This window comes from Phalacrocorax carbo, unplaced genomic scaffold (genome assembly GCF_963921805.1).
Source record: "Phalacrocorax carbo unplaced genomic scaffold, bPhaCar2.1 SCAFFOLD_57, whole genome shotgun sequence".
Taxonomy (NCBI): domain Eukaryota; kingdom Metazoa; phylum Chordata; class Aves; order Suliformes; family Phalacrocoracidae; genus Phalacrocorax; species Phalacrocorax carbo.
The window spans coordinates 105,124-126,016 of NW_026990333.1; positions in this window are offsets into that span (position 1 = coordinate 105,124).

The following is a 20,893-nucleotide window of genomic DNA, read 5'->3' on the forward strand; positions in this document are numbered from 1 at the left end:
GGCCGCCGCGCAAAAACCGGACAGGATCGGGGCCGCCGCGCAAAAACCGGAGCGGATGCGGCCCGCGGAACGGGCCGCCGCGCAAAAACCGGACAGGATCGGGGCCACCGCGCAAAAACCGGAGCGGATCCGGCCCGCGGAACGGGCCGCTGCGCAAAAACCGGAGCGGCTCGGGTCCGCCGCGCAAAAACCGGAGCGGATCCGGCCCGCGGAACGGGCCGCCGCGCAAAAACCGGAGCGGCTCGTGGCCGCCGCGCAAAAACCGGACCGGATCCAGCCCGCGGAACGGGCCGCCACGCAAAAACCGGAGCGGATCGGGGCCGCCGTGCAAAAACCGGAGCGGATCCGGCCCGCGGAACGGGCCGCCGCGCAAAAACCGGAGCGGATCGGGGCCGCCGCGCAAAAACCGGAGCGGATCCGGCCCGCGGAACGGGCCGCCGCGCAAAAACCGGAGCGGCTCGGGGCCGCCGCGCAAAAAATGGAGCGGATCCGGCCCGCTTAACGGGCCGCGGCGCAAAAATCGGACCGGCTCGTGGCCGCCGCGCAAAAACCGGACCGTATCGCGGCCGCCGCGCAAAAACCGGACCGGATGCGGCCCGCGGAACGGGCCGCCGCGCAAAAACCGGACCGGATCGGAGCCACCGCGCAAAAACCGGACCGGATGCGGCCCGCTGAACGGGCCGCCGCGCAAAAAGCGGACCGGCTCGGGGCCGCCGCGCAAAAACCGGTCCGGATGCGGCCCACGGAACGGGCCGCCGCGCAAAAACCGGACCGGATCGGAGCCACCGCGCAAAAACCGGAGAGGATCCGGCCCACGGAACGGGCCGCGGCACAAAAACCGGACCGGATCGGGGCCGCCGCGCAAAAACCGGAGCGGATCCGGCCCGCGGAACGGGCCACCGCGCAAAAACCGGAGCGGATCGGGGCCGCCGCGCAAAAACGGGAGCGGATCCGGCCCGCGGAACGGGCCGCCGCGCAAAAACCGGAGCGGATCGGGGCCGCCGCGCAAAAACCGGAGCGGATCCGGCCCGCGGAACGGGCCGCGGCGCAAAAACCGGAGCGGATCGGGGCCGCCGCGCAAAAACCGAACTGGATGCGGCCCGCGGAACGGGCCGCCGGGCAAAAACCGGAGCGGATCGTAGCCGCCGCGCAAAAACCGGAGCGGCTCCGGCCCGCGGAACGGGCCGCCGCGCAAAAAGCGGACCGGCTCGGGGCCGCCGCGCAAAAACCGGAGCGGCTCCGGCCCGCGGAACGGGCTGCCGCACAAAAACCGGACCGGATCGGGGCCGCCGCGCCAAAACCGGACCGGATCGGAGCCACCGCGCAAAAACCGGACCGGATCCGGCCCGCGGAACGGGCCGCCGCGCAAAAACCGGACAGGATCGCGACCGCCGCGCAAAAACCGGAGCGGATCCAGCCCGCATAACGGGGCGCCGCGCAAAAACCGGACCGGATCGGAGCCACCACGCAAAAACCGGAGCGGATCCGGCCCGCGGAACGGGCCGCCGCGCAAAAACCGGAGCGGATGCGGCCCGCGGAACGGGCCGCCGCGCAAAAACCGGACCGGATCGGAGCCGCCGCGCAAAAACCGGAGCGGTTCCGGCCCGCGGAACGGGCCGCCGCGCAAAAACCGGACCGGATCGGGGCCACCGCGCAAAAACCGGAGCGGATCCAGCCCGCGGAACGGGCCGCCGCGCAAAAACCGTAGCGGATCGGGGCCGCCGTGCAAAAACCGGAGCGGATCCGGCCCGCGGAACGGGCTGCCGCGCAAAAACCGGAGCGGATCGGGGCCGCCGCACAAAAACCGGAGCGGATACGGCCCGCGGAACGGGCCGCCGCGCAAAAACCGGACCGGATCCGGCCCGCGGAACGGGCCGCCGCGCAAAAACCGGACCGGATCGGGGCCGCCGCGCAAAAACCGGAGCGGATGCGGCCCGCGGAATGGGCCGCCGCGCAAAAACCGGACAGGATCGGGGCCGCCGCGCAAAAACCGGAGCGGATGCGGCCCGCGGAACGGGCCGCCGCGCAAAAAGCGGACCGGCTCGAGGCCGCCGCGCAAAAACCGGACCGGCTCCGGCCCGCGGAACGGGCCGCCACGCAAAAACCGGACCGGCTCGGGTCCGCCGCGCAAAAACCGGAGCGGTTCCGGCCCGCGGAACGGGCCGCCGCGCAAAAACCGGACCGGATCGGGGCCACCGCGCAAAAACCGGAGCGGATCCGGCCCGCGGAACGGGCCGCCGCGCAAAAACCGGACCGGATCAGGGCCGCCGCGCAAAAACCGGACCGGATCCAGCCCGCGGAACGGGCTGCCGCGCAAAAACCGGACAGGATCGGGGCCGCCGTGCAAAAACCGGATCGGATCCGGCCCGCGGAACGGGCCGCCGCGCAAAAACCGGACAGGATCGAGGCCGCCGCGCAAAAACCGGAGCGGATCCGGCCCGCGGAACGGGCCGCGGCGCAAAAACCGGAGCGGATCGGGTACGCCGCGCAAAAAACGGAGCGGAACCGGCCCGCATAAGGGGCCGCGGCGCAAAAACCGGACCGGCTCGTGGCCGCCGCGCAAAAAATAGAGCGGATCGGGGCCGCCGCGCAAAAACCGGAGCGGATCCGGTCCGCGGAACGGGCCGCCGCGCAAAAACCGGAGCGGATCGGGGCCGCCATGCAAAAACCGGACCGGCTCCGGCCCGCGGAACGGGCTGCCGCGCAAAAACCGGACCGGATCGGGGCCGCCGCGCAAAAACCGGAGCGGTTCCGGCCCGCGGAACGGGCCGCCGCGCAAAAACCGGACAGGATCGGGGCCACCGCGCAAAAACCGGAGCGGATCCAGCCAGCGGAACGGGCCGCCGCGCAAAAACCAGAGCAGATCGGGGCCGCCGCGCAAAAACCGGAGCGGATCCGGCCCGCGGAACGGGCCGCCGCGCAAAAACCGGAGCGGATCGGGGCCGCCGTGCAAAAACCGGACCGGCTCCGGCCCGCGGAACGGGCTGCCGCGCAAAAACCGGACCGGATCGCGGCCGCCGCGCAAAAACCGGAGCGGATCCGGCCCGCGGAACGGGCCGCCGCGCAAAAACCAGAGCGGATCGGGGCCGCCGCGCGAAAACCGGAGTGGATCCAGCCCGCGGAACGGGCCGCCACGCAAAAAGCGGACCGTATCGCGGCCGCCGTGCAAAAACCGGACCGGCTCCGGCCCGCGGAACGGGCTGCCGCGCAAAAACCGGACCGGATCGGGGCCGCCGCGCAAAAACCGGAGCGGATCCGGCCCGCGGAACGGGCCGCCGCGCAAAAACCGGACCGGCTCGGGGCCGCCGCGCAAAAACCGGAGCGGATCCGGCCCGCGGAACGGGCCGCCGCGCAAAAACCGGACCGGCTCGTGGCCGCCGCGCAAAAACCGGACCGGATCCAGCCCGCGGAACGGGCCGCCGCGCAAAAACCGGAGCGGATCGGGGCCGCCGTGCAAAAACCGGAGCGGATCCGGCCCGCGGAACGGGCCGCCGCGCAAAAACCGGAGCGGATCGGGGCCGCCGCGCAAAAACCGGAGCGGATCCGGCCCGCGGAACGGGCCGCGGCGCAAAAAACGGAGCGGATCGGGTACGCCGCGCAAAAAATGGAGCGGAACCGGCACGCATAACGGGCCGCGGCGCAAAAACCGGACCGGCTCGTGGCCGCCGCGCAAAAACCGGACCGTATCGCGGCCGCCGCGCAAAAACCGGACCGGATGCGGCCCGCGGAACGGGCCGCCGGGCAAAAACCGGACCGGATCGGAGCCACCGCGCAAAAACCGGACCGGATGCGGCCCGCTGAACGGGCCGCCGCGCAAAAAGCGGACCGGCTCGGGGCCGCCGCGCAAAAACCGGTCCGGATGCGGCCCACGGAACGGGCCGCCGCGCAAAAAGCGGACCGGATCGGAGCCACCGCGCAAAAACCGGAGAGGATCCGGCCCGCGGAACGGGCCGCGGCACAAAAACCGGACCGGATCGGGGCCGCCGCGCAAAAACCGGAGCGGATCCGGCCCGCGGAACGGGCCACCGCGCAAAAACCGGAGCGGATCGGGGCCGCCGCGCAAAAACGGGAGCGGATCCGCCCCGCGGAACGGGCCGCCGCGCAAAAACCGGAGCGGATCGGGGCCGTCGCGCAAAAACCGGAGCGGATGCGGCCCGCGGAACGGGCCGCGGCGCAAAAACCGGAGCGGATCGGGGCCGCCGCGCAAAAACCGAACTGGATGCGGCCCGCGGAACGGGCCGCCGGGCAAAAACCGGAGCGGATCGTAGCCGCCGCGCAAAAACCGGAGCGGCTCCGGCCCGCGGAACGGGCCGCCGCGCAAAAAGCGGACCGGCTCGGGGCCGCCGCGCAAAAACCGGAGCGGCTCCGGCCCGCGGAACGGGCTGCCGCACAAAAACCGGACCGGATCGGGGCCGCCGCGCAAAAACCGGACCGGATCGGAGCCACCGCGCAAAAACCGGACCGGATCCGGCCCGCGGAACGGGCCGCCGCGCAAAAACCGGACAGGATCGCGACCGCCGCGCAAAAACCGGAGCGGATCCGGCCCGCATAACGGGCCGCCGCGCAAAAACCGGAGTGGATCGGAGCCACCGCGCAAAAACTGGAGCGGATCCGGCCCGCGGAACGGGCCGCCGCGCAAAAACCGGACCGGATCGGAGCCGCCGCGCAAAAACCGGAGCGGATGCGGCCCGCGGAACGGGCCGCCGCGCAAAAACCGGACCGGATCGGAGCCGCCGCGCAAAAACCGGAGCGGTTCCGGCCCGCGGAACGGGCCGCCGCGCAAAAACCAGAGCGGATCGGGGCCACCGCGCAAAAACCGGAGCGGATCCAGCCCGCGGAACGGGCCGCCGCGCAAAAACCGTAGCGGATCGGTGCCGCCGTGCAAAAACCGGACCGGCTCCGGCCCGCGGAACGGGCTGCCGCGCAAAAACCGGAGCGGATCGGGGCCGCCGCGCAAAAACGGGAGCGGATCCGGCCCGCGGAACGGGCCGCCGCGCAAAAACCGGAGCGGATCGGGGCCACCGCGCAAAAACCGGAGCGGATCGGGGCCGCCGCGCAAGAACCGGAGCGGATCCGGCCCGCGGAACGGGCCGCCGCGCAAAAACCGGACAGGATCGGGGCCGCCGTGCAAAAACCGGAGCGGATTCGTCCCGCGGAACGGGCCACCGCGCAAAAACCGGACCGGATCGGGGCCGCCGCGCAAAAACCGGACCGGATGCGGCCCGCGGAACGGGCCGCCGCGCAAAAACCGGACCGGATCGGAGCTGCCGCGCAAAAACCGGAGCGGATCCGGTCCGCGGAACGGGCCGCCGCGCAAAAACCGGACCGGATCGGGGCCGCCGCGCAAAAACCGGAGCGGATCGGGGCCGCCGCGCAAAAACCGGAGCGGACGTGGCCCACGGAACGGGCCGCTGCGCAAAAACCGGACTGGATCGGGGCCGCAGCGCAAAAACCGGAGCGGATGCGGCCCGCGGAATGGGCCGCCGCGCAAAAACCGGACCGGATCGGGGCCACCGCGCAAAAACCGGAGCGGATCCAGCCCGCGGAACGGGCCGCCGCGCAAAAACCAGAGCGGATCGGGGCCGCCGCGCAAAAACCGGAGCGGATGCGGCCCGCGGAACGGGCCGCCGCGCAAAAACCGGAGCGGATCGGGGCCGCCGTGCAAAAACCGGACCGGCTCCGGCCCGCGGAACGGGCTGCCGCGCAAAAACCGGACCGTATCGGGGCCGCCGCGCAAAAACCGGAGCGGATCCGGCCCGCGGAACGGGCCGCCGCGCAAAAACCGGAGCGGATCGGAGCCGCCGCGCAAAAACCGGAGCGGTTCCGGCCCGCGGAACGGGCCGCCGCGCAAAAACCGGACCGGATCGGGGCCGCCGCGCAAAAACCGGAGCGGATCCAGCCCGCGGAACGGGCCGCCGCGCAAAAACCGTAGCGGATCGGGGCCGCCGTGCAAAAACCGGACCGGCTCCGGCCCGCGGAACGGGCTGCCGCGCAAAAACCGGAGCGGATCGGGGCCGCCGCGCAAAAACCGGAGCGGATCCGGCCCGCGGAACGGGCCGCCGCGCAAAAACCGGAGCGGATCGGGGCCCCCGCGCAAAAACCGGAGCGGATGCGGCCCGCGGAATGGGCCGCCGCGCAAAAACCGGAAAGGATCGGGGCCGCCGCGCAAAAACCGGAGCGGATGCGGCCCGCGGAACGGGCCGCCGCGCAAAAAGCGGACCGGCTCGGGGCCGCCGCGCAAAAACCGGACCGGATCGGGGCCACCGCGCAAAAACCGGAGCGGATCCGGCCCGCGGAACGGGCCGCCGCGCAAAAACCGGACCGGATCAGGGCCGCCGCGCAAAAACCGGACCGGATCCAGCCCGCGGAACGGGCTGCCGCGCAAAAACCGGACAGGATCGGGGCCGCCGTGCAAAAACCGGATCGGATCCGGCCCGCGGAACGGGCCGCCGCGCAAAAACCGGACAGGATCGAGGCCGCCGCGCAAAAACCGGAGCGGATCCGGCCCGCGGAACGGGCCGCGGCGCAAAAACCGGACCGGATCGGGTACGCCGCGCAAAAAACGGAGCGGAACCGGCCCGCATAAGGGGCCGCGGCGCAAAAACCGGACCGGCTCGTGGCCGCCGCGCAAAAAATAGAGCGGATCGGGGCCGCCGCGCAAAAACCGGAGCGGATCCGGTCCGCGGAACGGGCCGCCGCGCAAAAACCGGAGCGGATCGGGGCCGCCGTGCAAAAACCGGACCGGCTCCGGCCCGCGGAACGGGCTGCCGCGCAAAAACCGGACCGGATCGGGGCCGCCGCGCAAAAACCGGAGCGGTTCCGGCCCGCGGAACGGGCCGCCGCGCAAAAACCGGACAGGATCGGGGCCACCGCGCAAAAACCGGAGCGGATCCAGCCAGCGGAACGGGCCGCCGCGCAAAAACCAGAGCAGATCGGGGCCGCCGCGCAAAAACCGGAGCGGATCCGGCCCGCGGAACGGGCCGCCGCGCAAAAACCGGAGCGGATCGGGGCCGCCGTGCAAAAACCGGACCGGCTCCGGCCCGCGGAACGGGCTGCCGCGCAAAAACCGGACCGGATCGCGGCCGCCGCGCAAAAACCGGAGCGGATCCGGCCCGCGGAACGGGCCGCCGCGCAAAAACCAGAGCGGATCGGGGCCGCCGCGCGAAAACCGGAGTGGATCCAGCCCGCGGAACGGGCCGCCACGCAAAAAGCGGACCGTATCGCGGCCGCCGTGCAAAAACCGGACCGGCTCCGGCCCGCGGAACGGGCTGCCGCGCAAAAACCGGACCGGATCGGGGCCGCCGCGCAAAAACCGGAGCGGATCCGGCCCGCGGAACGGGCCGCCGCGCAAAAACCGGACCGGCTCGGGGCCGCCGCGCAAAAACCGGAGCGGATCCGGCCCGCGGAACGGGCCGCCGCGCAAAAACCGGACCGGCTCGTGGCCGCCGCGCAAAAACCGGACCGGATCCAGCCCGCGGAACGGGCCGCCGCGCAAAAACCGGAGCGGATCGGGGCCGCCGTGCAAAAACCGGAGCGGATCCGGCCCGCGGAACGGGCCGCCGCGCAAAAACCGGAGCGGATCGGGGCCGCCGCGCAAAAACCGGAGCGGATCCGGCCCGCGGAACGGGCCGCGGCGCAAAAAACGGAGCGGATCGGGTACGCCGCGCAAAAAATGGAGCGGAACCGGCACGCATAACGGGCCGCGGCGCAAAAACCGGACCGGCTCGTGGCCGCCGCGCAAAAACCGGACCGTATCGCGGCCGCCGCGCAAAAACCGGACCGGATGCGGCCCGCGGAACGGGCCGCCGGGCAAAAACCGGACCGGATCGGAGCCACCGCGCAAAAACCGGACCGGATGCGGCCCGCTGAACGGGCCGCCGCGCAAAAAGCGGACCGGCTCGGGGCCGCCGCGCAAAAACCGGTCCGGATGCGGCCCACGGAACGGGCCGCCGCGCAAAAAGCGGACCGGATCGGAGCCACCGCGCAAAAACCGGAGAGGATCCGGCCCGCGGAACGGGCCGCGGCACAAAAACCGGACCGGATCGGGGCCGCCGCGCAAAAACCGGAGCGGATCCGGCCCGCGGAACGGGCCACCGCGCAAAAACCGGAGCGGATCGGGGCCGCCGCGCAAAAACGGGAGCGGATCCGCCCCGCGGAACGGGCCGCCGCGCAAAAACCGGAGCGGATCGGGGCCGTCGCGCAAAAACCGGAGCGGATGCGGCCCGCGGAACGGGCCGCGGCGCAAAAACCGGAGCGGATCGGGGCCGCCGCGCAAAAACCGAACTGGATGCGGCCCGCGGAACGGGCCGCCGGGCAAAAACCGGAGCGGATCGTAGCCGCCGCGCAAAAACCGGAGCGGCTCCGGCCCGCGGAACGGGCCGCCGCGCAAAAAGCGGACCGGCTCGGGGCCGCCGCGCAAAAACCGGAGCGGCTCCGGCCCGCGGAACGGGCTGCCGCACAAAAACCGGACCGGATCGGGGCCGCCGCGCAAAAACCGGACCGGATCGGAGCCACCGCGCAAAAACCGGACCGGATCCGGCCCGCGGAACGGGCCGCCGCGCAAAAACCGGACAGGATCGCGACCGCCGCGCAAAAACCGGAGCGGATCCGGCCCGCATAACGGGCCGCCGCGCAAAAACCGGAGTGGATCGGAGCCACCGCGCAAAAACTGGAGCGGATCCGGCCCGCGGAACGGGCCGCCGCGCAAAAACCGGACCGGATCGGAGCCGCCGCGCAAAAACCGGAGCGGATGCGGCCCGCGGAACGGGCCGCCGCGCAAAAACCGGACCGGATCGGAGCCGCCGCGCAAAAACCGGAGCGGTTCCGGCCCGCGGAACGGGCCGCCGCGCAAAAACCAGAGCGGATCGGGGCCACCGCGCAAAAACCGGAGCGGATCCAGCCCGCGGAACGGGCCGCCGCGCAAAAACCGTAGCGGATCGGTGCCGCCGTGCAAAAACCGGACCGGCTCCGGCCCGCGGAACGGGCTGCCGCGCAAAAACCGGAGCGGATCGGGGCCGCCGCGCAAAAACGGGAGCGGATCCGGCCCGCGGAACGGGCCGCCGCGCAAAAACCGGAGCGGATCGGGGCCACCGCGCAAAAACCGGAGCGGATCGGGGCCGCCGCGCAAGAACCGGAGCGGATCCGGCCCGCGGAACGGGCCGCCGCGCAAAAACCGGACAGGATCGGGGCCGCCGTGCAAAAACCGGAGCGGATTCGTCCCGCGGAACGGGCCACCGCGCAAAAACCGGACCGGATCGGGGCCGCCGCGCAAAAACCGGACCGGATGCGGCCCGCGGAACGGGCCGCCGCGCAAAAACCGGACCGGATCGGAGCTGCCGCGCAAAAACCGGAGCGGATCCGGTCCGCGGAACGGGCCGCCGCGCAAAAACCGGACCGGATCGGGGCCGCCGCGCAAAAACCGGAGCGGATCGGGGCCGCCGCGCAAAAACCGGAGCGGACGTGGCCCACGGAACGGGCCGCTGCGCAAAAACCGGACTGGATCGGGGCCGCAGCGCAAAAACCGGAGCGGATGCGGCCCGCGGAATGGGCCGCCGCGCAAAAACCGGACCGGATCGGGGCCACCGCGCAAAAACCGGAGCGGATCCAGCCCGCGGAACGGGCCGCCGCGCAAAAACCAGAGCGGATCGGGGCCGCCGCGCAAAAACCGGAGCGGATGCGGCCCGCGGAACGGGCCGCCGCGCAAAAACCGGAGCGGATCGGGGCCGCCGTGCAAAAACCGGACCGGCTCCGGCCCGCGGAACGGGCTGCCGCGCAAAAACCGGACCGTATCGGGGCCGCCGCGCAAAAACCGGAGCGGATCCGGCCCGCGGAACGGGCCGCCGCGCAAAAACCGGAGCGGATCGGAGCCGCCGCGCAAAAACCGGAGCGGTTCCGGCCCGCGGAACGGGCCGCCGCGCAAAAACCGGACCGGATCGGGGCCGCCGCGCAAAAACCGGAGCGGATCCAGCCCGCGGAACGGGCCGCCGCGCAAAAACCGTAGCGGATCGGGGCCGCCGTGCAAAAACCGGACCGGCTCCGGCCCGCGGAACGGGCTGCCGCGCAAAAACCGGAGCGGATCGGGGCCGCCGCGCAAAAACCGGAGCGGATCCGGCCCGCGGAACGGGCCGCCGCGCAAAAACCGGAGCGGATCGGGGCCCCCGCGCAAAAACCGGAGCGGATGCGGCCCGCGGAATGGGCCGCCGCGCAAAAACCGGAAAGGATCGGGGCCGCCGCGCAAAAACCGGAGCGGATGCGGCCCGCGGAACGGGCCGCCGCGCAAAAAGCGGACCGGCTCGGGGCCGCCGCGCAAAAACCGGACCGGCTCCGGCCCGCGGAACGGGCCGCCGCGCAAAAACCGGAGCGGCTCGGGTCCGCCGCGCAAAAACCGGAGCGGTTCCGGCCCGCGGAACGGGCCGCCGCGCAAAAACCGGACCGTATCGGGGCCACCGCGCAAAAACCGGAGCGGATCCGGCCCGCGGAACGGGCCGCCGCGCAAAAACCGGAGCGGATCGGGGCCGCCGCGCAAAAACCGGACCGGATCCAGCCCGCGGAACGGGCTGCCGCGCAAAAACCGGACAGGATCGGGGCCGCCGTGCAAAAACCGGATCGGATCCGGCCCGCGGAACGGGCCGCCGCGCAAAAACCGGACAGGATCGGGGCCGCCGCGCAAAAACCGGAGCGGATGCGGCCCGCGGAACGGGCCGCGGCGCAAAAACCGGAGCGGATCGGGTACGCCGCGCAAAAAACGGAGCGGAACCGGCCCGCATAACGGGCCGCGGCGCAAAAACCGGACCGGCTCGTGGCCGCCGCGCAAAAACCAGAGCGGATCGGGGCCGCCGCGCAAAAACCGGAGCGGATCCGGCCCGCGGAACGGGCCGCCGCGCAAAAACCGGAGCGGATCGGGGCCGCCGTGCAAAAACCGGACCGGCTCCGGCCCGCGGAACGGGCTGCCGCGCAAAAACCGGACCGGATCGGGGCCGCCGCGCAAAAACCGGAGCGGTTCCGGCCCGCGGAACGGGCCGCCGCGCAAAAACCGGACCGGCTCGGGGCCGCCGCGCAAAAACCGGAGCGGATGCGGCCCGCGGAACGGGCCGCCGCGCAAAAACCGGAGCGGATCGGGGCCGCCGCGCAAAAACCGGAGCGGATCCGGCCCGCGGAACGGGCCGCCGCGCAAAAACCGGACAGGATCGGGGCCACCGCGCAAAAACCGGAGCGGATCCGGCCCGCGGAATGGGCCGCCGCGCAAAAACCGGACCGGCTCGGGGCCACCGCGCAAAAACCGGAGCGGATGCGGCCCGCGGAACGGGCCGCCGCGCAAAAACCGGACCGGATCGGGGCCGCCGCGCAAAAACCGGACCGGATGCGGCCCGCGGAACGGGCCGCCGCGCAAAAACCGGACCGGATCGGACCTGCCGCGCAAAAACCGGAGCGGATCCGGTCCGCGGAACGGGCCGCCGCGCAAAAACCGGAGCGGCTCGTGGCAACCGCGCAAAAACCGGAGCGGATCGGGGCCGCCGCGCAAAAACCGGAGCGGATCCGGCCCGCGGAACGGGACGCCGCGCAAAAACCGGACTGGATCGGGGCCGCCGCGCAAAAACCGGAGCGGATGCGGCCCGCGGAACGGGCCGCCGGGCAAAAACCGGAGCGGATCGGGGCCGCCGCGCAAAAACCGGAGCGGTTCCGGCCCGCGGAACGGGCCGCCGCGCAAAAACCGGACCGGATCGGGGCCACCGCGCAAAAACCGGAGCGGATCCGGCCAGCGGAACGGGCCGCCGCGCAAAAACCAGAGCAGATCGGGGCCGCCGCGCAAAAACCGGAGCGGATCCGGCCCGCGGAACGGGCCGCCGCGCAAAAACCGGACCGGATCGGGGCCACCGCGCAAAAACCTAGCGGATCCGGCCCGCGGAACGGGCCGCCGCGCAAAAACCGGACCGGATCGGAGCCGCCGCGCAAAAACCGGAGCGGATGCAGCCCGCGGAACGGGCCGCCGCGCAAAAACCGGACCGGCTCGGGGCCGCCGCGCAAAAACCGGAGCGGATCCGGCCCGCGGAACGGGCCGCCGCGCAAAAACCAGAGCGGATCGGGGCCGCCGCGCAAAAACCGGAGCGGATCCGGCCCGCGGAACGGGCCGCCGCGCAAAAACCGGACCGGATCGGAGCCGCCGTGCAAAAACCGGACTGGATCCGGCCCGCGGAACGGGCTGCCGCACAAAAACCGGAGCGGATCGGGGCCGCCGCGCAAAAACCGGAGCGGATCCGGCCCGCGGAACGGGCCGCCGCGCAAAAACCGGAGCGGATCGGGGCCGCCGCGCAAAAACCGGAGCGGATGCGGCCCGCGGAATGGGCCGCCGCGCAAAAACCGGACCGGACCGGGGCCACCGCGCAAAAACCGGAGCGGATGCGGCCCGCGGAACGGGCCGCCGCGCAAAAACCGGAGCGGATCGGGGCCACCGCGCAAAAACCGGAGCGGATGCGGCCCGCGGAACGGGCCGCCGCGCAAAAACCGGACCGGATCGGGGCCGCCGCGCAAAAACCGGACCGGATTCGGCCCGCGGAACGGGCCGCCGCGCAAAAACCGGACCGGATCGGGGCCGCCGCGCAAAAACCGGACCGGATGCGGCCCGCGGAACGGGCCGCCGCGCAAAAACTGGAGCGTATCGGAGCTGCCGCGCAAAAACCGGAGCGGATGCGGCCCGCGGAACGGGCCGCCGCGCAAAAACCGGAGCGGCTCGGGGCCGCCGCGCAAAAACCGGAGCGGATCGGGGCCGCCGCGCAAAAACCGGAGCGGCTCGGGGCCGCCGCGCAAAAACCGGAGCGGATCGGGGCCGCCGCGCAAAAACCGGAGCGGATGCGGCCCGCGGAACGGGCCGCCGCGCAAAAACCGGACTGGATCGGGGCCGCCGCGCAAAAACCGGAGCGGATGCGGCCCGCGGAACGGGCCGCCGCGCAAAAACCGGACCGGCTCGGGGCCGCCGCGCAAAAACCGGAGCGGATCCGGCCCGCGGAACGGGCCGCCGCGCAAAAACTGGACCGGATCGGGGCCACCGCGCAAAAACCGGAGCGGATCCAGCCCGCGGAACGGGCCGCCGCGCAAAAACCAGAGCGGATCGGGGCCGCCGCGCAAAAACCGGAGCGGATCCGGCCCGCGGAACGGGCCGCCGCGCAAAAACCGGACCGGATCGGGGCCGCCGCGCAAAAACCGGAGCGGATGCGGCCCGCGGAACGGGCCGCCGCGCAAAAACCGGACCGGATCGGAGCCGCCGCGCAAAAACCGGAGCGGATCCGGCCCGCGGAACGGGCCGCCGCGCAAAAACCGGACAGGATCGGGGCCACCGCGCAAAAACCGGAGCGGATCCAGCCCGCGGAACGGGCCGCCGCGCAAAAACCGGACCGGATCGGAGCCGCCGCGCAAAAACCGGAGCGGATCCGGCCCGCGGAACGGGCTGCCGCGCAAAAAGCGGACCGGCTCGGGGCCGCCGCGCAAAAACCGGACCGGATCCAGCCCGCGGAACGGGCCGCCGCGCAAAAAACGGAGCGGATCGGAGCCGCCGTGCAAAAACCGGACTGGATCCGGCCCGCGGAACGGGCTGCCGCACAAAAACCGGAGCGGATCGGGGCCGCCGCGCAAAAACCGGAGCGGATCTGGCCCGCGGAACGGGCCGCCGCGCAAAAACCGGACCGGATCGGGGCCGCCGCGCAAAAACCGGAGCGGATGCGGCCCGCGGAATGGGCCGCCGCGCAAAAACCGGACCGGACCGGGGCCACCGCGCAAAAACCGGAGCGGATGCGGCCCGCGGAACGGGCCGCCGCGCAAAAACCGGAGCGGATCGGGGCCGCCGCGCAAAAACCGGAGCGGATCCGGCCCGCGGAACGGGCCGCCGCGCAAAAACCGGACCGGATCGGGGCCGCCGCGCAAAAACCGGAGCGGATTCGGCCCGCGGAACGGGCCGCCGCGCAAAAACCGGACCGGCTCGGGGCCGCCGCGCAAAAACCGGAGCGGATGCGGCCCGCGGAACGGGCCGCCGCGCAAAAACCGGACCGGCTCGGGGCCGCCGCGCAAAAACCGGAGCGGATGCGGCCCGCGGAACGGGCCGCCGCGCAAAAACTGGACCGGATCGGGGCCACCGCGCAAAAACCGGAGCGGATCCAGCCCGCGGAACGGGCCGCCGTGCAAAAACCAGAACGGATCGGGGCCGCCGCGCAAAAACCGGAGCGGATCCGGCCCGCGGAACGGGCCGCCGCGCAAAAACCGGACCGGATCGGGGCCGCCGCGCAAAAACCGGAGCGGATCCAGCCAGCGGAACGGGCCGCCGCGCAAAAACCGGAGCAGATCGGGGCCGCCGCGCAAAAACCGGAGCGGATCCGGCCCGCGGAACGGGCCGCCGCGCAAAAACCGGACCGGATCGGGGCCACCGCGCAAAAACCTAGCGGATCCGGCCCGCGGAACGGGCCGCCGCGCAAAAACCGGACCGGATCGGAGCCGCCGCGCAAAAACCGGAGCGGATGCAGCCCGCGGAACGGGCCGCCGCGCAAAAACCGGACCGGCTCGGGGCCGCCGCGCAAAAACCGGAGCGGATCCGGCCCGCGGAACGGGCCGCCGCGCAAAAACCAGACCGGCTCGGGGCCGCCACGCAAAAACCGGACCGGATCCGGCCCGCGGAACGGGCCGCCGCGCAAAAACCGGACCGGATCGGAGCCGCCGTGCAAAAACCGGACTGGATCCGGCCCGCGGAACGGGCTGCCGCACAAAAACCGGAGCGGATCGGGGCCGCCGCGCAAAAACCGGAGCGGATCCGGCCCGCGGAACGGGCCGCCGCGCAAAAACCGGAGCGGATCGGGGCCGCCGCGCAAAAACCGGAGCGGATGCGGCCCGCGGAATGGGCCGCCGCGCAAAAACCGGACCGGACCGGGGCTACCGCGCAAAAACCGGAGCGGATGCGGCCCGCGGAACGGGCCGCCGCGCAAAAACCGGAGCGGATCGGGGCCGCCGCGCAAAAACCGGAGCGGATCCGGCCCGCGGAACGGGCCGCCGCGCAAAAACCGGACCGGATCGGGGCCGCCGCGCAAAAACCGGACCGGATTCGGCCCGCGGAACGGGCCGCCGCGCAAAAACCGGACCGGATCGGGGCCGCCGCGCAAAAACCGGACCGGATGCGGCCCGCGGAACGGGCCGCCGCGCAAAAACTGGAGCGTATCGGAGCTGCCGCGCAAAAACCGGAGCGGATCCGGCCCGCGGAACGGGCCGCCGCGCAAAAACCGGAGCGGCTCGGGGCCGCCGCGCAAAAACCGGAGCGGATCGGGGCCGCCGCGCAAAAACCGGAGCGGATGCGGCCCGCGGAACGGGCCGCCGCGCAAAAACCGGACTGGATCGGGGCCGCCGCGCAAAACCGGAGCGGATGCGGCCCGCGGAACGGGCCGCCGCGCAAAAACCGGACCGGCTCGGGGCCGCCGCGCAAAAACCGGAGCGGATCCGGCCCGCGGAACGGGCCGCCGCGCAAAAACTGGACCGGATCGGGGCCTCCGCGCAAAAACCGGAGCGGATCCAGCCCGCGGAACGGGCCGCCGCGCAAAAACCGGAGCGGATCGGGGCCGCCGCGCAAAAACCGGAGCGGATCCGGCCCGCGGAACGGGCCGCCGCGCAAAAACCGGAGCGGATCGGGGCCGCCGTGCAAAAACCGGACCGGCTCCGGCCCGCGGAACGGGCCGCCGCGCAAAAACCGGACCGGATCGGAGCCGCCGCGCAAAAACCGGAGCGGATCCGGCCCGCGGAACGGGCCGCCGCGCAAAAACCGGACAGGATCGGGGCCACCGCGCAAAAACCGGAGCGGATCCTGCCCGCGGAACGGGCCGCCGCGCAAAAACCGGAGCGGATCGGGGCCGCCGCGCAAAAACCGGAGCGGATCCGGCCCGCGGAACGGGCCGCCGCGCAAAAACCGGACAGGATCGGGGCCACCGCGCAAAAACCGGAGCGGATCCGGCCCGCGGAATGGGCCGCCGCGCAAAAACCGGACCGGCTCGGGGCCACCGCGCAAAAACCGGAGCGGATGCGGCCCGCGGAACGGGCCGCCGCGCAAAAACCGGACCGGATCGGGGCCGCCGCGCAAAAACCGGACCGGATGCGGCCCGCGGAACGGGCCGCCGCGCAAAAACCGGACCGGATCGGAGCTGCCGCGCAAAAACCGGAGCGGATCCGGTCCGCGGAACGGGCCGCCGCGCAAAAACCAGAGCGGCTCGTGGCAACCGCGCAAAAACCGGAGCGGATCGGGGCCGCCGCGCAAAAACCGGAGCGGATCCGGCCCGCGGAACGGGCCGCCGCGCAAAAACCAGAGCGGATCGGGGCCGCCGCGCAAAAACCGGAGCGGATGCGGCCCCCGGAACGGGCCGCCGCGCAAAAACCGGACCGGATCGGGGCCGCCGCGCAAAAACCGGAGCGGATCCAGCCAGCGGAACGGGCCGCCGCGCAAAAACCAGAGCAGATCGGGGCCGCCGCGCAAAAACCGGAGCGGATCCGGCCCGCGGAACGGGCCGCCGCGCAAAAACCGGACCGGATCGGGGCCACCGCGCAAAAACCTAGCGGATCCGGCCCGCGGAACGGGCCGCCGCGCAAAAACCGGACCGGATCGGAGCCGCCGCGCAAAAACCGGAGCGGATGCAGCCCGCGGAACGGGCCGCCGCGCAAAAACCGGACCGGCTCGGGGCCGCCGCGCAAAAACCGGAGCGGATCCGGCCCGCGGAACGGGCCGCCGCGCAAAAACCAGAGTGGATCGGGGCCGCCGCGCAAAAACCGGAGCGGATCCGGCCCGCGGAACGGGCCGCCGCGCAAAAACCGGACCGGATCGGAGCCGCCGTGCAAAAACCGGACTGGATCCGGCCCGCGGAACGGGCTGCCGCACAAAAACCGGAGCGGATCGGGGCCGCCGCGCAAAAACCGGAGCGGATCCGGCCCGCGGAACGGGCCGCCGCGCAAAAACCGGAGCGGATCGGGGCCGCCGCGCAAAAACCGGAGCGGATGCGGCCCGCGGAATGGGCCGCCGCGCAAAAACCGGACCGGACCGGGGCCACCGCGCAAAAACCGGAGCGGCTCCGGCCCGCGGAACGGGCCGCCGCGCAAAAACCGGAGCGGATCGGGGCCGCCGCGCAAAAACCGGAGCGGATCCGGCCCGCGGAACGGGCCGCCGCGCAAAAACCGGACCGGATCGGGGCCGCCGCACAAAAACCGGAGCGGATGCGGCCCGCGGAACGGGCCGCCGCGCAAAAACTGGAGCGTATCGGAGCTGCCGCGCAAAAACCGGAGCGGATCCGGTAGGCGGAACGGGCCGCCGCGCAAAAACCGGAGCGGCTCGGGGCCGCCGCGCAAAAACCGGAGCGGATCGGGGCCGCCGCGCAAAAACCGGAGCGGATGCGGCCCGCGGAACGGGCCGCCGCGCAAAAACCGGACTGGATCGGGGCCGCCGCGCAAAAACCGGAGCGGATGCGGCCCGCGGAACGGGCCGCCGCGCAAAAACCGGACCGGCTCGGGGCCGCCGCGCAAAAACCGGAGCGGATCCGGCCCGCGGAACGGGCCGCCGCGCAAAAACTGGACCGGATCGGGGCCACCGCGCAAAAACCGGAGCGGATCCAGCCCGCGGAACGGGCCGCCGCGCAAAAACCAGAGCGGATCGGGGCCGCCGCGCAAAAACCGGAGCGGATCCGGCCCGCGGAACGGGCCGCCGCGCAAAAACCGGACCGGATCGGGGCCGCCGCGCAAAAACCGGAGCGGATGCGGCCCGCGGAACGGGCCGCCGCGCAAAAACCGGACCGGATCGGAGCCGCCGCGCAAAAACCGGAGCGGATCCGGCCCGCGGAACGGGCCGCCGCGCAAAAACCGGACAGGATCGGGGCCACCGCGCAAAAACCGGAGCGGATCCAGCCCGCGGAACGGGCCGCCGCGCAAAAACCGGACCGGATCGGAGCCGCCGCGCAAAAACCGGAGCGGATCCGGCCCGCGGAACGGGCTGCCGCGCAAAAAGCGGACCGGCTCGGGGCCGCCGCGCAAAAACCGGAGCGGATCCAGCCCGCGGAACGGGCCGCCGCGCAAAAAACGGAGCGGATCGGAGCCGCCGTGCAAAAACCGGACTGGATCCGGCCCGCGGAACGGGCTGCCGCACAAAAACCGGAGCGGATCGGGGCCGCCGCGCAAAAACCGGAGCGGATCTGGCCCGCGGAACGGGCCGCCGCGCAAAAACCGGACCGGATCGGGGCCGCCGCGCAAAAACCGGAGCGGATCCAGCCCGCGGAATGGGCCGCCGCGCAAAAACCGGACCGGACCGGGGCCACCGCGCAAAAACCGGAGCGGATGCGGCCCGCGGAACGGGCCGCCGCGCAAAAACCGGACCGGATCGGGGCCGCCGCGCAAAAACCGGAGCGGATCCGGTCCGCGGAACGGGCCGCCGCGCAAAAACCGGAGCGGCTCGGGGCCGCCGCGCAAAAACCGGAGCGGATCGGGGCCGCCGCGCAAAAACCGGAGCGGATCCGGCCCGCGGAACGGGCCGCCGCGCAAAAACCGGACTGGATCGCGGCCGCCGTGCAAAAACCGGAGCGGATGCGGCCCGCGGAACGGGCCGCCGCGCAAAAACCGGACCGGCTCGGGGCCGCCGCGCAAAAACCGGAGCGGATCCGGCCCGCGGAACGGGCCGCCGTGCAAAAACTGGACCGGACCGGGGCCACCGCGCAAAAACCGGAGCGGATCCAGCCCGCGGAACGGGCCGCCGCGCAAAAACCGGACCGGATCGGAGCCGCCGCGCAAAAACCGGAGCGGATCCGGCCCGCGGAACGGGCCGCCGCGCAAAAACCGGAGCGGATCGGGGCCGCCGTGCAAAAACCGGACCGGCTCCGGCCCGCGGAACGGGCCGCCGCGCAAAAACCGGACCGGATCGGAGCCGCCGCGCAAAAACCGGAGCGGATCCGGCCCGCGGAACGGGCCGCCGCGCAAAAACCGGACCGGATCTGGGCCACCGCGCAAAAAACGGAGCGGATCCAGCCCGCGGAACGGGCCGCCGCGCAAAAACCGGACCGGATCGGAGCCGCCGCGCAAAAACCGGAGCGGATGCGGCCCGCGGAACGGGCCGCCGCGCAAAAACCGGACCGGATCGGAGCTGCCGCGCAAAAACCGGAGCGGATCCGGTAGGCGGAACGGGCCGCCGCGCAAAAACCGGAGCGGCTCGGGGCCGCCGCGCAAAAACCGGAGCGGATCGGGGCCGCCGCGCAAAAACCGGAGCGGATGCGGCCCGCGGAACGGGCCGCCGCGCAAAAACCGGACTGGATCGGGGCCGCCGCGCAAAAACCGGAGCGGATGCGGCCCGCGGAACGGGCCGCCGCGCAAAAACCGGACCGGCTCGGGGCCGCCGCGCAAAAACCGGAGCGGATCCGGCCCGCGGAACGGGCCGCCGCGCAAAAACTGGACCGGATCGGGGCCACCGCGCAAAAACCGGAGCGGATCCAGCCCGCGGAACGGGCCGCCGCGCAAAAACCAGAGCGGATCGGGGCCGCCGCGCAAAAACCGGAGCGGATCCGGCCCGCGGAACGGGCCGCCGCGCAAAAACCGGAGCGGATCGGGGCCGCCGCGCAAAAACCGGAGCGGATCCAGCCCGCGGAACGGGCCGCCGCGCAAAAACCGGACCGGATCGGAGCCGCCGCGCAAAAACCGGAGCGGATGCAGCCCGCGGAACGGGCCGCCGCGCAAAAACCGGACCGGCTCGGGGCCGCCGCGCAAAAACCGGAGCGGATCCGGCCCGCGGAACGGGCCGCCGCGCAAAAACCAGAGCGGATCGGGGCCGCCGCGCAAAAACCGGAGCGGATGCGGCCCGCGGAACGGGCCGCCGCGCAAAAACCGGACCGGATCGGAGCCGCCGTGCAAAAACCGGACTGGATCCGGCCCGCGGAACGGGCTGCCGCACAAAAACCGGACCGGATCGGGGCCGCCGCGCAAAAACCGGAGCGGATCCGGCCCGCGGAACGGGCCGCCGCGCAAAAACCGGAGCGGATCGGGGCCGCCGCGCAAAAACCGGAGCGGATGCGGCCCGCGGAATGGGCCGCTGCGCAAAAACCGGACCGGACCGGGGCCACCGCGCAAAAACCGGAGCGGATCCGGCCCGCGGAACGGGCCGCCGCGCAAAAACCGGAGCGGATCGGGGCCGCCGCGCAAAAACCGGAGCGGATGCGGCCCGCGGAACGGGCCGCCGCGCAAAAACCGGACCGGATCGGGGCCGCCGCACAAAAACCGGAGCGGATTCGGCCCGCGGAACGGGCCGCCGCGCAAAAACCGGACCGGATCGGGACCGCCGCGCAAAAACCGGACCGGATGCGGCCCGCGGAACGGGCCGCCGCGCAAAAACTGGAGCGTATCGGAGCTGCCGCGCAAAAACCGGAGCGGATCCGGTAGGCGGAACGGGCCGCCGCGCAAAAACCGGAGCGGCTCGGGGCCGCCGCGCAAAAACCGGAGCGGATCGGGGCCGCCGCGCAAAAACCGGAGCGGATGCGGCCCGCGGAACGGGCCGCCGCGCAAAAACCGGACTGGATCGGGGCCGCCGCGCAAAACCGGAGCGGATGCGGCCCGCGGAACGGGCCGCCGCGCAAAAACCGGACCGTATCGGGGCCGCCGCGCAAAAACCGGAGCGGATCCGGCCCGCGGAACGGGCCGCCGCGCAAAAACCGGAGCGGATCGGGGCCACCGCGCAAAAACCGGAGCGGATCCGGCCCGCGGAACGGGCCGCCGCGCAAAAACCGGACTGGATCGGGGCCGCCGCGCAAAAACCGGAGCGGATGCGGCCCGCGGAACGGGCCGCCGCGCAAAAACCGGAGCGGATCGGGGCCGCCGTGCAAAAACCGGACCGGCTCCGGCCCGCGGAACGGGCCGC